Consider the following 16,407-nt stretch of genomic DNA (forward strand, 5'->3'; position numbering starts at 1 on the left):
TTACCCGACACGTAGGTGCGATACACTTCAGTAGCAAAACTGTTGCTTAGAGAGTTGATACCGAGGTTCGGGGTGCCATCCTCTTTGGAATCGGACAGAGGAACTCATTTCAACAGCGAAATAGTGAAGATGCTATGTTCAGCCTTGAGTATTGACCAGAAGCTCCATTGCAGTTATCGACCAGAAGCTTCAGGGATCGTAGAGCAAATTAACAGTACGATAAAATCCAGACTTGCCAAAGTTTGTTCATCGACATCTCTGAGTTGGCCAGATGCACTTCCATTGGTTCTTATGAGCATACGTAGCACACCAGATAGAAGAACAGGTCTCTCTCCACACGAGGTGCTAATGGGAAGAGCTATGAGAGTGCCATCGGTTCCGACTGCAGCATTATTGAACATCACAGACGATTTGATCTTGGACTACTGCAAGGGACTATCTGATGCCATTCATTCTGTGTCCCTCCAGGTCCAGGCTGCAGAGGTTCCATCAGCACAAGACTTGTGCCATGACTTGTGTCCAGGGGACTGGGTCCTGGTGAAGAAGCATGTCAGGAAGAACTGTCTAGACGTGCGCTGGCGAGGACCGTTCCAAGTCATACTAGTTACGAACACTGCAGTAAAGTGTGGAGGCTTGCCCAACTGGATACACGCCTCACACACCCGAAGAGTGCCAACACCTCTGGAGGAAACAGCTCCTCTCTCGGATGAGAATCCAGCAGAAAGCGGAGAAGCCACAGAGGGGGAAAGCCAAGCTGTAGAGGTGATCGAAGAGGCTGAGCCTGTGTCGGAGCAGGCTGACGACGGTCAGGACACCAGTGAGACCGAAGTCGTCTCAGAAGAAGAGAGTACCTGGGAGTTCGAATCAGATAACGAACAAGCTGTGAGTGATCAAGAGACAAGTCCAAGAACAAGGAGCAGGAGGACAAGGAGTGACGAAGCTAGTTGGCCGGAGAGAAGGAGAAGGCCAAGCTTAAAAGCAACTCAAGAGAGAACCCTTGTCCCGATCTCTGAAGAGTCGGATCAAGAAGAAGAAACTACAGATTCAGGTTCTGAGAGTCCAAGAAGATCAAGAAGGGTACGTGTGCCTTGCAGAAGGTACGCCACCCCAGAGTGGACTTATCTAGCAGATGTCTTGGGGAGAGAAATCTGGGAGAGTGAAAGAAGTGAAAGTGATCAATCTCGATCCATTTGTGGCAGTGGAGATATGGATGTTGACGCCTGGAATCGAGACTGAGGGGTTACTGACTTTCACACTTCCCATACCCCCTTACCTGAGTCGGATCAAAGATCTAGTGCTAAATCGATTAGAGTTTCCGACTTTTGGTCATCAAATACCAGAACAAGAAGAAAAAGTCATTCGTTTAGAATTATTGGAACATGTTATTAGAGCTGCAGGTACGAGAATAATTGTAGATGCATAAAGACTTTGTGTTTAAGCTATAAAAAAGAAGATAACCTAGCGCCGAGTGGAAAGAAGAATAAAATTAGGGATTGCATTTAGAGGACGGAGAAGGGTTAGGGTTGTCTATTGCTGAAGATAAAAAGACATTGTTATGAAAAGAGACTTTTGTTGATTAAAGAGCACTTCACAGACTGAGAAGGCAAATAAAGCAAGACAAAGACTTGAAAAGAAACTTTTCTTCGAAAAAGAAGGAGCTACGCTGTTTTGATAACATGGAGAATGGCAACCCAAACCGAAAAGCAAAATGCATAATAGGTACACTAATAGCGGTAGTAATTTTTCTCATTATTACAGTAGTTACCACATCATACATGGTAGGACATGCAAGTGAAAAAGAGACAACAGATGTAAAGCTTGTAACGACTTTGAAATCTGCTCTTGTTGGGAAGAAGGAGGAGAGCAATGTCATTCGTGAAAAGACGTTACTGGCAGATGAAGCTCGTAGGTTACACGTAGACGAGTCACAGGGAAATTTTAGGTCAAATGCATATGCCAAGCTATTGTATGAGTATATCGATGCCATGGAGGCCAAAGAATGTTATGTATGTATGCAATTGCCGGCTTCTGTAGACGAAGGCATCAGATATCATCATCTCCCACTGACATATGGGATAACATGTAGTTTATTGCTCAGTATATTTTATGGTAGAGAAGGGTTCGAGTACTACTTTTCAAATTATGATTCGGTACTGCCTGAAGTCCCGAATTATAAACAAATGAATAAGTGGGACTATTACAAAAAGGAAGATAGACTAACCAAGTTCTTTCTTCCTTGGGATACATTAGATACTTCATATGCACGCAGAAATAATCTGACTTGCAAAGTGTCAGAAGTTGAGAAAAAGTTCATAGGACAAGTAGATGACCGATACAGAAGGCAGAAGATTCTAAAAATGTCAGGACAGTGGAAAACTGATTGGACCGAAGAAGAAAAAGCACACAAGAAGAAGGGTAGCAATGGTCCAATAGCTTTGGATAGAACGCAGAAAGGAAAGTTATGTGTAACTCGAAGCAAGACGTATTATGAGGGTGTATTTGTAGGTGAAGTAAATTGCGAACATGCTTTTAGGTTAGAATACTATACGAAAGATTTTATGAAAGGGATGCAAGTGATTCCTAATGTATATTTTGTATGTGGAAGAAATGCCTATGTAAAACTGCCTGACAATTGGTATGGTTCGTGTTACTTGGCAATTGTCTTCCCCAAAATATATCATGCAAAGGATTTAGTGATTATAGAAGGAAAGGCTTCGACAAGAACGAAAAGGGAAATAGGAGATGCTGAAGTAGTTGGAGACATATTTGGAGCAATGTTTCCTATGTTAGGGTTAATACTTAACGATGTTAAGATCAGGAGACTAGCTACAGTTGTAGATAGATTATCTGTAAGTACTGCAAGGTCATTGATGCTAGTAGAAGGAGAGATGCAGTCGATTAGGGCAATGGTTCTTCAGAACCGTCTTGCTTTAGATGTACTGCTAGCAAAAGAGGGCGGAGTCTGCAAGGCTTTGAAGGTCCAAGAATGTTGTACTTACATTCCAGACAATTCAAAACCACTTGAGAAAGTCATACAAAACATTACACAGATACATAAAGAAATCGAAGATTTAACAAAAGTAAATGTTTGGGAAAAAGTAGGTCATGGAATGGGAAAGGTTGGAAATTGGTTTGCCAATCTTGGTAAAAGCGTTGTGTGGTATATATTAAAACCTGTATTAATAGTATTGATTTGCATCATTACATTGTTAGGGTTAGTGAAATTGTACAAATGGTATAGGTCGAACCGGTTACAAAGGTCCATGAGAGAGCAAGAAAGGAGATTAGCTGCTTTGCAAGATCAACAGTACAAAAGTTTAAGAGCTCTCGAAACGATAAAAAGAGGGAATCTTGTAACTAGTTCTGTGTAAGGTGTTATTCAAATTGCATTTAGTGATGACTCCTAGAGGTCATCAAAGGGGGGAACTGAGAGAGCGCAATTTGAATAAAAAGTATATCCAGACCATATTCACAAGCACATAACGCAAACGTAGAATCTATAACGTGAAGTTAACACTTGTAGCGTAAAGGTAGCCGATGTAACCAATGTGATAGGAAATGTATTTGTATTCACTTTAGAATATGAATTAGAAAGGCCCGTATACATAGTGGGCTAATATAGAAATGTATAGAAATGCTTACGAACAGTAGAACGTGCAAAACTGAATATACGTGTGTAATTATTAAACGGAGAAGAAGGCGAAAATGTAAAGCGAAGAAATGTGCAGAGTATGTATAACACGGTGTAAGCACGAGAATATAAACGTTGTATTCTATGTAAAATGCATTTGCGTATAATCATTGCTTTGCTAAATTCAATTATATATAAATGTGTGTTAAAGGTTATACTGTGTAGAAGGGTTTGTAGGAATGTTAGAAGGGTTTGGTCATGTGTGATTTTAACCTAACTGACCAAGAGTTCGCAGGAGTGTAGTCCGCTGTATGTAATTTAGTGGGCTCACAGGAATTGTGGATAGCCTTGATCTGAATGTGCGAGACAAGAGTCAAAGGTCTTGCTAGATTTAAGGTGACAATGTTGGACGAAGTTTATGGCCTAAGTGAGATAAGAGACGCTTGGAATTTGGGTCTTGTTTAGACATGACCGTTCACAGGACCAAATGAGGTTAAGAATATAGTCGTAAAGAATAAAGGTCTGTTGAGGTGATAGACTTTGCTCTGAAAGTGTCAATTGGAATGTCAATGAAGTCACCAGCAAGAAGACGAAGATGGTGCCTACGAAGCAAGGTCAACTTAACGGACGACGCGAAGAGATGAAGCTATGGAAAGAGCTAGAAATGACCTCATGTGAATGTGTACGTGGTGGGCGTCAAGGGGCGTTCCACCCATACTGTGATTGTGTATTTAGGGACAGCACCCTGGAGAGAAGTTAGCGAAGAGTTAGGAGCGCAGAACAGAAGAACAGAGCGCAAGAGAGCAGTAGGCCGAGGACCCTTAGAGAGCGGATGGGTAGGCAGAGAGGGTACTGCTTCTCGATATAAGTTACCATTAGAGGCTAAGAGAGTTTGAACTTCTTTGGAAGTCAAACTGCTGACACCTTTTTTAGGTAAGGAACTTGCGAAGTAGGGATGTCACCTAGTACAGAGTAGGGACAGAATTAACTTGTTTATTCTTTTTGTAGATGACGCAACGGAACCACTTTGTGTCTATGCTTTTTAATCTGTTGATTCTGGAATTGATTTTAATTGTATTCTTTTGTAGACTGAGGTTCTTTAGGGAATTTATGTTCCTTTTAGTTCCTGTATACTTGTTGAATCTTCTCCTGAGAGGATTGTATATGCAACTTATTCTGATTTTATATTAAAACTTTTAAACTTCATTAGTCGTAAGTGGTTCTTCAGAGTTGCGTCAGTTTATGGGGTTAATTTAACCTATGCGGGGGTTGTCTTTTACTCAATGACAGAAAATAATCGATCCAAATAGATGAATGAGATAGGTATCTAAGTGATCAGAAACGGTATCAAAATCTCATTCCCCGCACAGGCACCCGTGTGCCATACTGCAAGGGGGTTTGTGTTGTGGTCAGTATACCTTTTGTGCAAGAAGCCATGTGTTCCTACATGTAAACTATACTTTAAGGCGATTTCCTCTACATATGTGTGCAAAGAGGAAAAGAATAGGAGAAATAACATTATTTCTCCTCGTTAAGCCGGCCTCAGGGAGACGCAGGATTTTGGCAATGTCTACAATTCTTTGTATATACAGAATTGCATCAAAATCCATAGGTGGGTACCCATGCACCACCCCTGAACGCCTCCTTGGTGCAAAGTAACGCAACACAGCACATAGCACTGCCTTGTATTTCTTTTTGTTACATATCAATACAAATCACCATTTGTGTTGCTTTGTAAATTCTAAGCAAGATTTTGCTTTCAATCTGTGTTAATAAAGCAATGCAAACCTGACGAGAAAGCTTTGTAACTCTGGCCGTGGTATCCTTCCATCCACCTCCACCACCCTCAGCAATGCTGTGTCCTCCCATGCCTAACAGTTAAAAAAAATGATCTGGTGTCCTGCCACCAACCATACCATACTTGACATTAAATGCTACTCACCCAACACAAAAAAATCCCATACCTCCTAGAAACTATGGGCGATGTTTACAAGAAAGTAATGCGGTACAGTACCACAAGCCTTCTTTTAACCCCTTAGCTGCGGCGTCTGTTCCGCTGCAGCGCTAGGGGGGGGGGGGGGGGGGGGGGCGCGCGGCGCTCCCGTACTCATGACGGAACCGATCCGTCACGAGCCTCGGGTGTGCTGTGCTTATGACGGAGCAGTTTCATCACGGCCCGCCCGCTTAATAGAACGTGCCACGCAGGCGCGAAATCAGTGCCGTGCAGGCGCGGCGAGCGGGCCATGATGGAACCGCTCCGTCACCAGCACAGCCCACCCGAGGCTCGTGACGGAGCGGTTCCGTCACCAGCGTGGGAGGGGTTAAAGCAAAGGGATGCGTCATATTTAGAACATGGTACAAGGGTGCCTGCGTTGCGGGATGATAGTTTTTGTGCAGTAAGGGTTACCTTCCTGCACAAAAACAATCACAAGAGGTGTTTTCCTCTTTCTATGTGTGCTGCAGAATGCAACACACATAGAAAGAGGAAATAACAGGGAGAAATAAAAGTACTTCTCCTTGTTGCGCCTCCTCACGCTTCCCTTGGGGAGGTGTAGGATTCTGATGTATTCCCAGGTTTGCAAAACATTGTAAATCTGGGAGTGCAGCAGAATCCATGGATGTTGCGTGCAAACTGCTGTGTGAAAAGGGGCGGTATTTAGAAGGACACGATAAGCCTCAAAGGGTAGCTTTACATAGCCTTCTAAATATGGAGCGCAACACAGCACCGCCGGTGCGTCAAAAAAAAGAGACGCACCGGCGGTGCATGGGTCATGTAAATTTACCCCTATATAACTTTTACGACTTGTTTGGTGATGTTGTTTCTTTTTGTATAAGTTATAGTTCACCTGATCCCACACCTTTCTTAAATTGTGTAATTTCTCTTGAAAACAATAAAACTTTCCTCTGCAAAATACAACACCTTTCTACCTTAAAACATATTTACAGTCACCCATCTATGTGATTGTGTATTTAAAGGGGCCATGGAATGCTCTCTTGTTTGATGACCTCAGCTGGTGTTTTGAGACATACTGTGACATAATTCTGTAGATGTTACCTTTAACCCCTCCCCTGCTGATGACGGAACCCCTCCGTCATCAGCCGCGGTGGCGCTGTGCTGATGACGGAGCGGTTCCGTCATGGCCCGCCCGACGCTCATGCGTGGGCGAATTCCGCGCCTGCGCTGAGCGTTCTATTGAGCGGGCAGGGCCATGACGGAACCGCTCCGTCCGCCGCAGTGAAAGCAGTGCAGGGAAACTCACCTCAGAGTCATTGTTCACACCATACATTACTTTTCTATCGAACGAATATTCGAATAGTCCGAGGTGACCATACGGGGCGAGCACTACCCTTAATAATAATAATAAAGACATAAAATAGCATACCAGGTTGCATTTTGTGACGCAACGCTGCTAAGGAAAAAGTAATCTTAAATTGAGCTGAAGCAACAACATAGTACAAGTTCAATTAAACGAGTATGCTCTGAATTTGTGAGATGTATGGTGAAATAATTCTTACTTTGTTTTTATTGAAAAAAGAATGCAAGCCATAGTCTGGCTCAGGTCAGTCTGCTGCTGCTACGCCGAAGATACTTGTTAAGACATTGAATAACATTACCATCAAGTAGCATAGCATGTAAGAAATGAAACAAGGCCTCTAACTCGGTTTCTGAGGCTTTAGCGACCCCTGCTGGTCAGTTGCTTGAATGTCAAGTCCTGGATAAATTCATATTGGGTTGAGAACACTGTTAATTAGGTTTGTAATCATACTAGTTTAGTATTCTGTATTTTAAATGCTTTTAGTTCACTACGAAGTACAATATAAATGCATTTAGACAGCCCTTTGATTTTGTTTTTGCTTCTGATTTTTTGTTGCATGATTTGTACTTTTAGTAGGTCGCCATCAAAACGAACTACTAATTGACTAAACTTTTTAAAAATATTAAATAATCATTTGATGACAACATGTACATAGGTATGCCTGTGATAATATAAATGTTACCCATCTATGATTTTTTTTTAGGATATGGTTATACCGTGGAAAACCTTCAAACATTATTCCCAATAAAAACGTTTACCCCTTATGGATTCATAATAGTGTGATTGATTATAAGTTCCAAAGGACATTTTAAAATATCCCCTTATTAGAAGGGTGTGAATGTGACGCAATCGCGTTTTGGAGCTTGGACAATTTGAGAACATAACGAAGAGACATTATGAGTCTCGGAACACACTGAAATCAGTAGAGGCTGATATCGCACACTGAATATCATTTAGTATGTTTTAAATACATACAGTTGATTTTAATTAGGGGATTAGGACACGTACAAGGAAATTTCATGATACATCGAAGACAATTTAAATAAATATAAGATAATATGCATACGAGAATACATTTTTAGAGAACAACAATTTGGGAATTCACAAGTAAGAATTAATAAAGAGTCCACGATACAAGCGAACTTTAAAACAAATACAGAACACATCATACATAGAGAGGGGTTTCTCTTGAGAGCACCGGGTGCATCCAACTAACTCTTACTGTGAGTTCAGGTGTTTATCGATAGAGGTGAGAGAAGGTGCAGTGAACAGCGAATCGGGGTGTGTTAGGCCATGCTGACCACACGGGGGCGTTTTCCTTTATAACCAGGCAGAGGGCACTGTGAAAACACTATCGTTTGGCAAAAGCAAATCAAGATGTGATGATTTGAGATAATACCCGGGCATGTTACAAAGATATTGAACAGTTTGCCTCTTGACAAAGCTGCTTCAAAAATACATTTACATGCAGGTATAACTATGTGATTGTTTCTGTGAGTGTCAGCACAACGGTCGGTCCATGTAAACCAACAAGACACAACACTTATGAGCTTCAGAAGGCGATGAGAAAAGCATTTAGCAACACTAAGCAACCGGTACCTACTTAAATAGTGTATAATAGTATATATTTTTTCCAGAATATTTTAACAAATGGTTGCATGGCTGTGAATTCACAAATACACAAAGAGTAACAATATTTATTGGTTTTTTTTAAGGTCTCAGTGAACAGACTTTTAAACACTGCCAACTTTTGGGTCATAAAATCACTAATACAACTGGTCATCTTGTAGCAGGTATGGAAATTGTTATCTAATGTATTCCATTTATAGACCCCTGTGGTGCCTCGTGCTGCTGTGCCATTGGTCGAGGGCTGTCCAGTGAGAGCCCTAATGGTCTCATTGTGAGCAGGGCTTGTGGGTGTGAGCACCTCCCTAACACCAGCCCTGGCTGCACATCCTAATTTAAAGGTATTCGCCCTCCGGGTGGACATTTTTCCTTCTAATGCACCAAAACCATCATGCCGTGCCGCCTTATTGATCCGTTCATCACTAAACGTTATTACTGATGACGGGGGTTGGTCTTCAACAAAGCCCCCTCTAATGACCGGGACATTTCCCCCATCGTGGAGATGGCACTTTAGATTTCTTCTGTCAGCGTTGCAGTGTTTTCAAGGCAATCCTGGAGAGATAGGTCTCTGGCGCAAACAGCGTCAGAGAGGCAACCCTCAATATGGTGTCACCTTCAATGTCATTTCTATCAGTGTCGTGTCCACCGAAAGAGTGTATCCAAGGGTGAAGCCCCTGTCCTGTTACTGTCCTCATTTACATGAGACCTTAAGTCTGTTCCCTTTACATCCCCTGCATGGCCAGCACCTTGAAGCTGGACCTTCAGCTTCTAGAAGCCAAGGATGATCATGGGGTAATAGTCTAGAAGGAACTTTGGAAAATAAATACCTGGGTTACCTTTTTATCCAACCTGCAAGAGCCAGCTCCTTGCTATTCCCAACTTACAGGGCATGCTCCCCACACAGTGGTTGCTGGGATAAGGTGGCAGGGTAGGCCTTCTTTCCAACCCATGGCCCAAATAAGAGAATAGATTCTATTTCAAGATAAATGAGCATCTTCCACCAGCCACAGATTCCCCACATTGAGTTAAGTTTAAGCTCAAGTGTAACACAATACAATCTGAGTGATCAAGACATCTGTTCTCGGCACTTGACAGTAACCAGGCCATGTAATGAACTTGTGAAACTGACTGATGATCCATGCAAGAAATTGGATTATTATTTGAGAGGTGTGGAAGCCTCACTCAAAAATTTAACACAATCCTTGTCAGAGTGACCCACAAAAAGGCACTAAATGAACCTGTGCTTAACCCTCTGGTAGCTTGGCACAAAAGTAGTCAGGATTAACTTCGAGGCAAGGTGTAAATAATGTGTGCAGTACACAAACAGTAATAAAGTGATAGCACAACATTAGAATAATCTCACACCAATTTAGAAAATAAAGTGTATTTTAATAAAATTACAGCAAAACAAATTAAATCCAATCAGTAGAACCGGAGTTATAAATTTGTAACTTTTTTAGTGAAATCTAATGCCTAAAAGATGAAAGTGCCAATCTTTTGTATCTAGTCACAGAAGACTGGATCGAAGCCAAAAGTTAAGGGCGATCGGGATAGAACATGGGTCGGATATAAGGGGTGGATTGCAGAGAAGAATGCAGCAGGAGCTGCAGTAAAGTCAACCCTACCTGTGTTGCACCTTCGCCAGATCGGCTTTCAGGTAAGTCCTGGAATCCTGCCGCTTGAGCAGTTTTTGCAACAAACAAAATTACAAGTCCCATGTTTTGGATTTTGATAGAAGGAGGCTACTTTAGCACCACACCAAGGGTCCAGGACCTGGGTAGGCACCACTGGGGGGCTATTACTCACTCCAGCAGCGCCCAGCAGCAGGTAGGTAAGTTGCAGGATCCTTGGAGCTTGTTGTGTGCTTGTAGCTCATATAGGTGACCAGCCACTCTGGTGGTCCTGAGTTTGAGGAGCAGGTCCAGTCAACCTTCCTCAGGCAACAGGACAGCAGGGCAGTCCTTCTAGCAGCAGTGAAGTATTTCCAGTAGCAGTGCAGCAGAGCCCTCCTGAGTCTTCCACAGGTTCACAAGAGATCTGAAGACACTTTGGGGTCCAATAGTATGCCTTTGTGTGTGGGGGGACTCCCTGTTCTACCCCTACCTCTGGTTCTTTTCTTCCCTACCCATGTCAAGGCTCCAAGCTGTCTGGGGTGATAAAAGGGTGGTGTCAGGTTCCTTTGGGTGTGCTGGGGGCAAAGCCTTTTGAAGTGCAATTGGGGTGGGACACAGCTATGCTTCAAGCCACATTGGCAGAATGGCCCATACTGTCCACACCTAATCCCTTTTTGTGTTAATGTCCTGAGATGAATACACAAACCCCAACGGCAACGCCATTCACAGTCATATAACCCAGGACTCTGGCAAGAGATACAAATGGTTGAGACAAGAAAATTCTAACTTTTGAAAAGTGGCATTTTCAGACATGTGACTTAAAATCCGACTTTAGCATGAAACAGGATTTTAAATGACAAAGAGTTTGAGTAAAAACACCACATTTCTCTGTGCTCCTGATCCACAATTAGAACTTATTGAATGTAATGAGGACCCCAAAGTTAGTCAATGGGAGAGATAGGCATTACCACAGTGAAAAACTACTGTAAAGGTTTTTCACTGCCATGACATTTAAAACTTAAATATACATACCCGACTTATTAAATGCTAAGCATTCTGCCCTAGGAGCTGTTAGGGTCTACCTTAGGAGTGACATGAATGCATTAAAAGAAAAGCTTTAGGCCTGGAAAGAAGTTTACTTTGCCAGGTTGAAACATAAATTTAAAACTGCACTATAGCCTGCAATGGTAGGTCGGAGACATGTTTTTCAATTCCTACTTTAGTGGGTGCCAAAATGAGTGCTGAAGACCCATTAGTAACATTTAATTTATAGGCCCTGGGTACACATAGTACCATTTACCAGGGACTTACAAGTACATTAAATGTGGAAAATAAGTATAGGCCAATTTTACCATGTTTTAGGAAGAGAGCATAAACACCTCAGCATTGATTGGAAGTTGTCATGTGCACAGAGTCCTACAGCCAACAAAACTGAATTTAGCCAAATAGGAGAGGCAAAGGAAAAAGGTTTAGGGGTCTACCAGACAAGGGTGTCAGGTCTAACAGTGCTTCTGTTTATGAATGTTAGACACAGTGGAATTGCTTCACTTTTCAGGCAATTAACAATGTTACATCAGTCTGTAGTCACAGGGTGCCGTTAAACTGGTGTAACACACCACTGTAGCAGATAAAATGACTTTATGGAAAGCAGGTGTTCACAGCAAACTGTGATAAGATACAGATGTGCAAGACCATGCCCAGGAGCTACAGCAACAGACCAATCCCTAAATGCAGGAACTTGCGTCACATTACAATATTCTTAGAGCCTGCTCAGAATATGTTATGGGGAGGGCCGCAACACTAATCTGTACACACATTCTGACTGTCCTTCACGTCCTCTCTCAAAACACACTACCCATAGTCTTTTCCTTCTTCCAAAGGCGCAAACAAGATACCCAAATCCAGCAACTGGTGATAAAAAGTGGGGTAACCTCAATTGTTACTTATTTTGTCACATTGTCTCTTTCACTCCCTTTTTCTCACTTTTTCACCCTCCCCATTCTCTGATTTTCCCCAACAATTTCTGACATGCTGGGATCCAATCTTAATACTTTGTGGGTCGGTTTGCCACACTGTTGAGGTTTTCATGGGATGTCGGCCAAACTGCTACTGCAGCAGTGGAGTGTCCCCGTCCACCAAAGAGCACCCACCACACGTGGAGAAGTGTGGCTCAATGATTAGAGTGGCAGACCCTGATGCAGAGGTCTAGCCCGGGACCAGGGTTCAATTCCCTGCCTCGGTGGGTCTTGGGCTCAAAATTCCACGGACCTGATAATTCTCGCCTCGGTGCCTATTCCAATCATGGAGTCCCGCTCTGCAACTCTGAGCATTAGCTTGCTTAATCTCCACAACGGCCCCCACAACGCTAAGGATGCCTGGCCTCCACCTTGGGGGTGCCCAGGAGTGGACGCCTCACAGGGAAAGCCAGAATGGGTTCCACAGCGGTATTCGTACAAGCGCCTTGAGACCCTTGCGGGTGAGTAGTGCGCTATACAAGTATCAATTTACAATTTACATTTACCAAATTTAAGGCTAGCAGCCGGAGCAGTGTTTCAGTTGACACAGCGGGTGCGCTCATGGCAAAAATTAACAATGCCGGTCAGACTATCTTGTGGAGATGTGAAGTGCACCAGAGTGGGACTTATCTAGATGCGCATGTCACAACGCCTCAGGAGTGCTCCAACTCAGGATGGTTCAGATTAGGTCTAGGCTGACAGAAGTTGGGTGGTGGGTCTACAGAAGGTATTGATTAATTGAGGCTGGAATTGTGTTAAGTTGATCCCTGAATTACGGAGGGTGGTCGTTTTATGCTATAAAAAAGACAAACCTCCACGTAAAAAAAGACAATAAAGGGGAGCTGTGAATTTTCCACAGTAGCATCTAGAGGGAGCCCTTTGAGGATATCTATTAAAATGTAGATGTGGTGAAGGATTGTGACAAAGGAAACTGCAAAGATATGCTCTGCGTGTTTGATGCTCGCTATGGTTCACAGACATTATTAATTTGTCAGTTCTCCTTTATAAATACTAATAAAATGAAAATAAAGATTTTTTTTTAAAAGTTGAGCTAGAAACCCAACTGATCTAGAGTGGTAAAAACAAAAAAGAATGCCAAACAACAAACGGCAACCAGTAACCAGCAGTCACACACTCCACTCATGAATACTGTGAGAACCAACAAGGACCAGGAGAAGGCGCCACACCAGCAATGCACAATAAAAGTTAGCATCTGCGGGTACCAGTACTTTAAAGGTTCCTGAATGGCCCTCGGGACCTGGCTGTTCGAATAAGCCTCTTCGACGTGCAAGTGCCTGGATACCCTATCGGGTGATTAGCCACGCTTTATACATCCTGATTGATTCATTGAGTAGTTAGAAAGTAGCACCCAGAGACTAGGGAAAAGAACAAACTTTGAGCCACTCAACCATTGATGTGGCAATGATAAATCATCATTCGGTGTCTCTTGAATATAAGGTTTTATAGATGGTATGGGCTGACACATTTGCAACAGAAGAGGTTTCCAAAGATGCACTTGAAACTCATGGGTTTTCAAGTGTCTTATCTCTAGCATAAAATGGTATAACTACTTCACATGAAGGAACAGCATGCAGCACAGATGAGTGGACCCATTTCAGGAGTTCACTTCAAGCAGAGAAGAGGCACACATGTGAGAGTCCACGAGGAGCAACAGTTCTGTCCTCACAATAACATTCTAAGAGTATGCCTAAAACATTTCAATTGAAACTTTGTCAACCTTCTCCAAATGAGCATGTTATTTAAGTTAATATAAGTTGAGGAACCAGATGTCAACATTAAACTACCAACGATAGGGAAATGCTTCATAATGAACATGCAGTGGCCAATATCATGGTTCAAATAAGGAAGCAGAACAATTTTTGCCATGACCATTTCTTGGTTGCACAGAAACTCCCAATGGGAAACTTTAAGGAAAAAGTATAAAATATATTAATTCTTAAAAAATTTGTAACATAATTGACGTAAAATACAAATACTAATTAATTTAAAGTATTTATCATTAATCTATAACTAAGTAAATAACATGTTACAGCACATCAACTCATAACATTAAATGTTTGTTACATGATTAAATATTTAATATGTATTACATGGATGTATGAATAATATTTTTCATCAACATGAAAAAACACAGCAACTACTATATTTGATTAATATTTATTATATTTAAATATTAGTTAAGTATTTTTAAATCAATTTATATAATTTTACAATTTTAGGTAAATTGTTTAAAAATCATTATGAATTAAAAAGCATAGAATATTGCATTTTTAATTCTATCTAACTATTTAATACAAAAACTACCAAGAATGATTATATATACACACACACACACACATATATATATATATATATATATATATATATATATATATATATATATATATATATATATATATTCACTGAAAAAACCATAGGTTTCACACCAGTTATAGTTAGGAATTAGCATTTAAAAAACCTATTAAATTCACTGAAAAAACCATAGGTTTCACACCAGTTATAGTTAGCTGGAAATGTTACTGACATAAAACCACTGAAATTCCACGTTATAGTTAGTTGGACTCACTATAACCTGCGCGTGTAATGCACTGCTGATGACGTCACATATTACATCACTCATGACATGGTCAGTGACATCACTCATGACATCACTGATGACACCATCCAGTGAATGTGTGTCTTTCCGAAAAATAAATATGTTTTATATATGTATATGTAAAGGTCGATGGAAGAATAAATGTTTAAATAAGTGTTTTAATGAATGTTTAAAAAAAAATTGATTGGTTAACTGGCTTATTAAGTGTATCTTAGTGAATACCTATATCAGCGAGTAATGTTTAAATATTTAAATGTATGTATCAGTGTTTCACTTTGTGTATAATTGGCTGCATGGGTTGGTGAGTAGCTACATGTGTGTGTATATGGGTTATTAGATGTTTTTTTAGTATCAGTATGAGTGTCTGTATGGTTTGGTGGGGGTATTACTTAGCACATAGATGCATCAATGACTGACTCACTGTTTGTATGTGTTTTGAAGACAGCATATGTGCAGGACTGTATGGGTGGATGAGTGTGTATATGTGTGTGTTAGTGAGTGAATGACTGTCTCACTAGTGTCTTTATCAGTAACGACATATGTTTTAATCTAGTATATGTGAGTATTGATGTTTATAAGTGAGTATATGTGAGATTGTAAGAGTTCCTGTTTAAATAAGTATGTGTTTCTATAAGTGATTGTTTAAGAGAGTAAGTATGTGTAAGTTTCCTTAGAAGTAAGGTGGTAGTGTGTGTATAGTTGTATATGCAAATAAATGGATGTTCAATAGTTTATATGCATGTGTGAGTATGTGTGTGAGTAACTTTTGGATGACTGTCGGTGTGTAACAGGATGTATAGGTGTATCACTACATATGATGAGTGAGTATATGTATGAGTGACTATATAGAACTGTTGGTGAATGAGTGGATGTGTATAAAGATGGTGGTATTACTGAATTGATTGTTGTAACTGGTATGGATATCTCAATTGTTTTGAAAATGTTAATTTCTATTTTCGAATATGTATTTTAAGGAGGTCTGTCACTCTGTCACACAGATGGTGTCATCAGTGATGTCATGAGTGATGTCACTGACCATGTCATGAGTGATGTAATATGTGACGTCATCAGCAGTGCATTACACGCGCAAGTTATAGTGAGTCCAACTAACTATAACGTGGAATTTCAATGGTTTTATGTCAGTAAAATTTCCAGCTAACTATAACTGGTGTGAAACCTATGGTTTTTTCAGTGAATTTATTAGATTTTTTAAATGCTAATTCCTAACTATATATAAGGCCCCAAACCTATGTTTTTTTCTTTGAATTTAAAAATTTGGTTAATAGCAAATGTCTATAGCTATGAAATGTAATATTTTTGAAAATGAATGAATCCTATATTTTATTTTTATTTTAAACAATTTCTTTTTTGTTTTTGTTTTTTTTTTTTACCCCGGAGCGCTCTCGGGGTGCGCCCCGGTGAGCGCCCCGGAGAGCGTTGTCGTTCGAAGCGACCCGGTGCGCGAACCGGGAAGCGTCCCATTAGCGCCAATGTCACAAACGAAAACATGATTGTGACGTATCGCGTAGCCGCGTCCGCGTGATACACACGGCGTAAGCGCACCCGGAAGCACTCGAGCGAATACGAT

The 16,407-nt window shown here is 41.1% G+C and overlaps 1 protein-coding gene across 2 annotated transcripts in view; it reads right to left on the minus strand.

Moving 5' to 3' along the window:
- Positions 1–16,407, minus strand: part of CLIC5 (CLIC family member 5) — a 593,433-nt gene that overhangs the window by 68,609 nt on the left and 508,417 nt on the right. The gene's annotated exons all lie outside the window — the stretch shown is intronic.

The sequence above is a fragment of the Lissotriton vulgaris genome, chromosome 6, assembly GCF_964263255.1.
Source record: "Lissotriton vulgaris chromosome 6, aLisVul1.2, whole genome shotgun sequence".
Classification (NCBI taxonomy): domain Eukaryota; kingdom Metazoa; phylum Chordata; class Amphibia; order Caudata; family Salamandridae; genus Lissotriton; species Lissotriton vulgaris.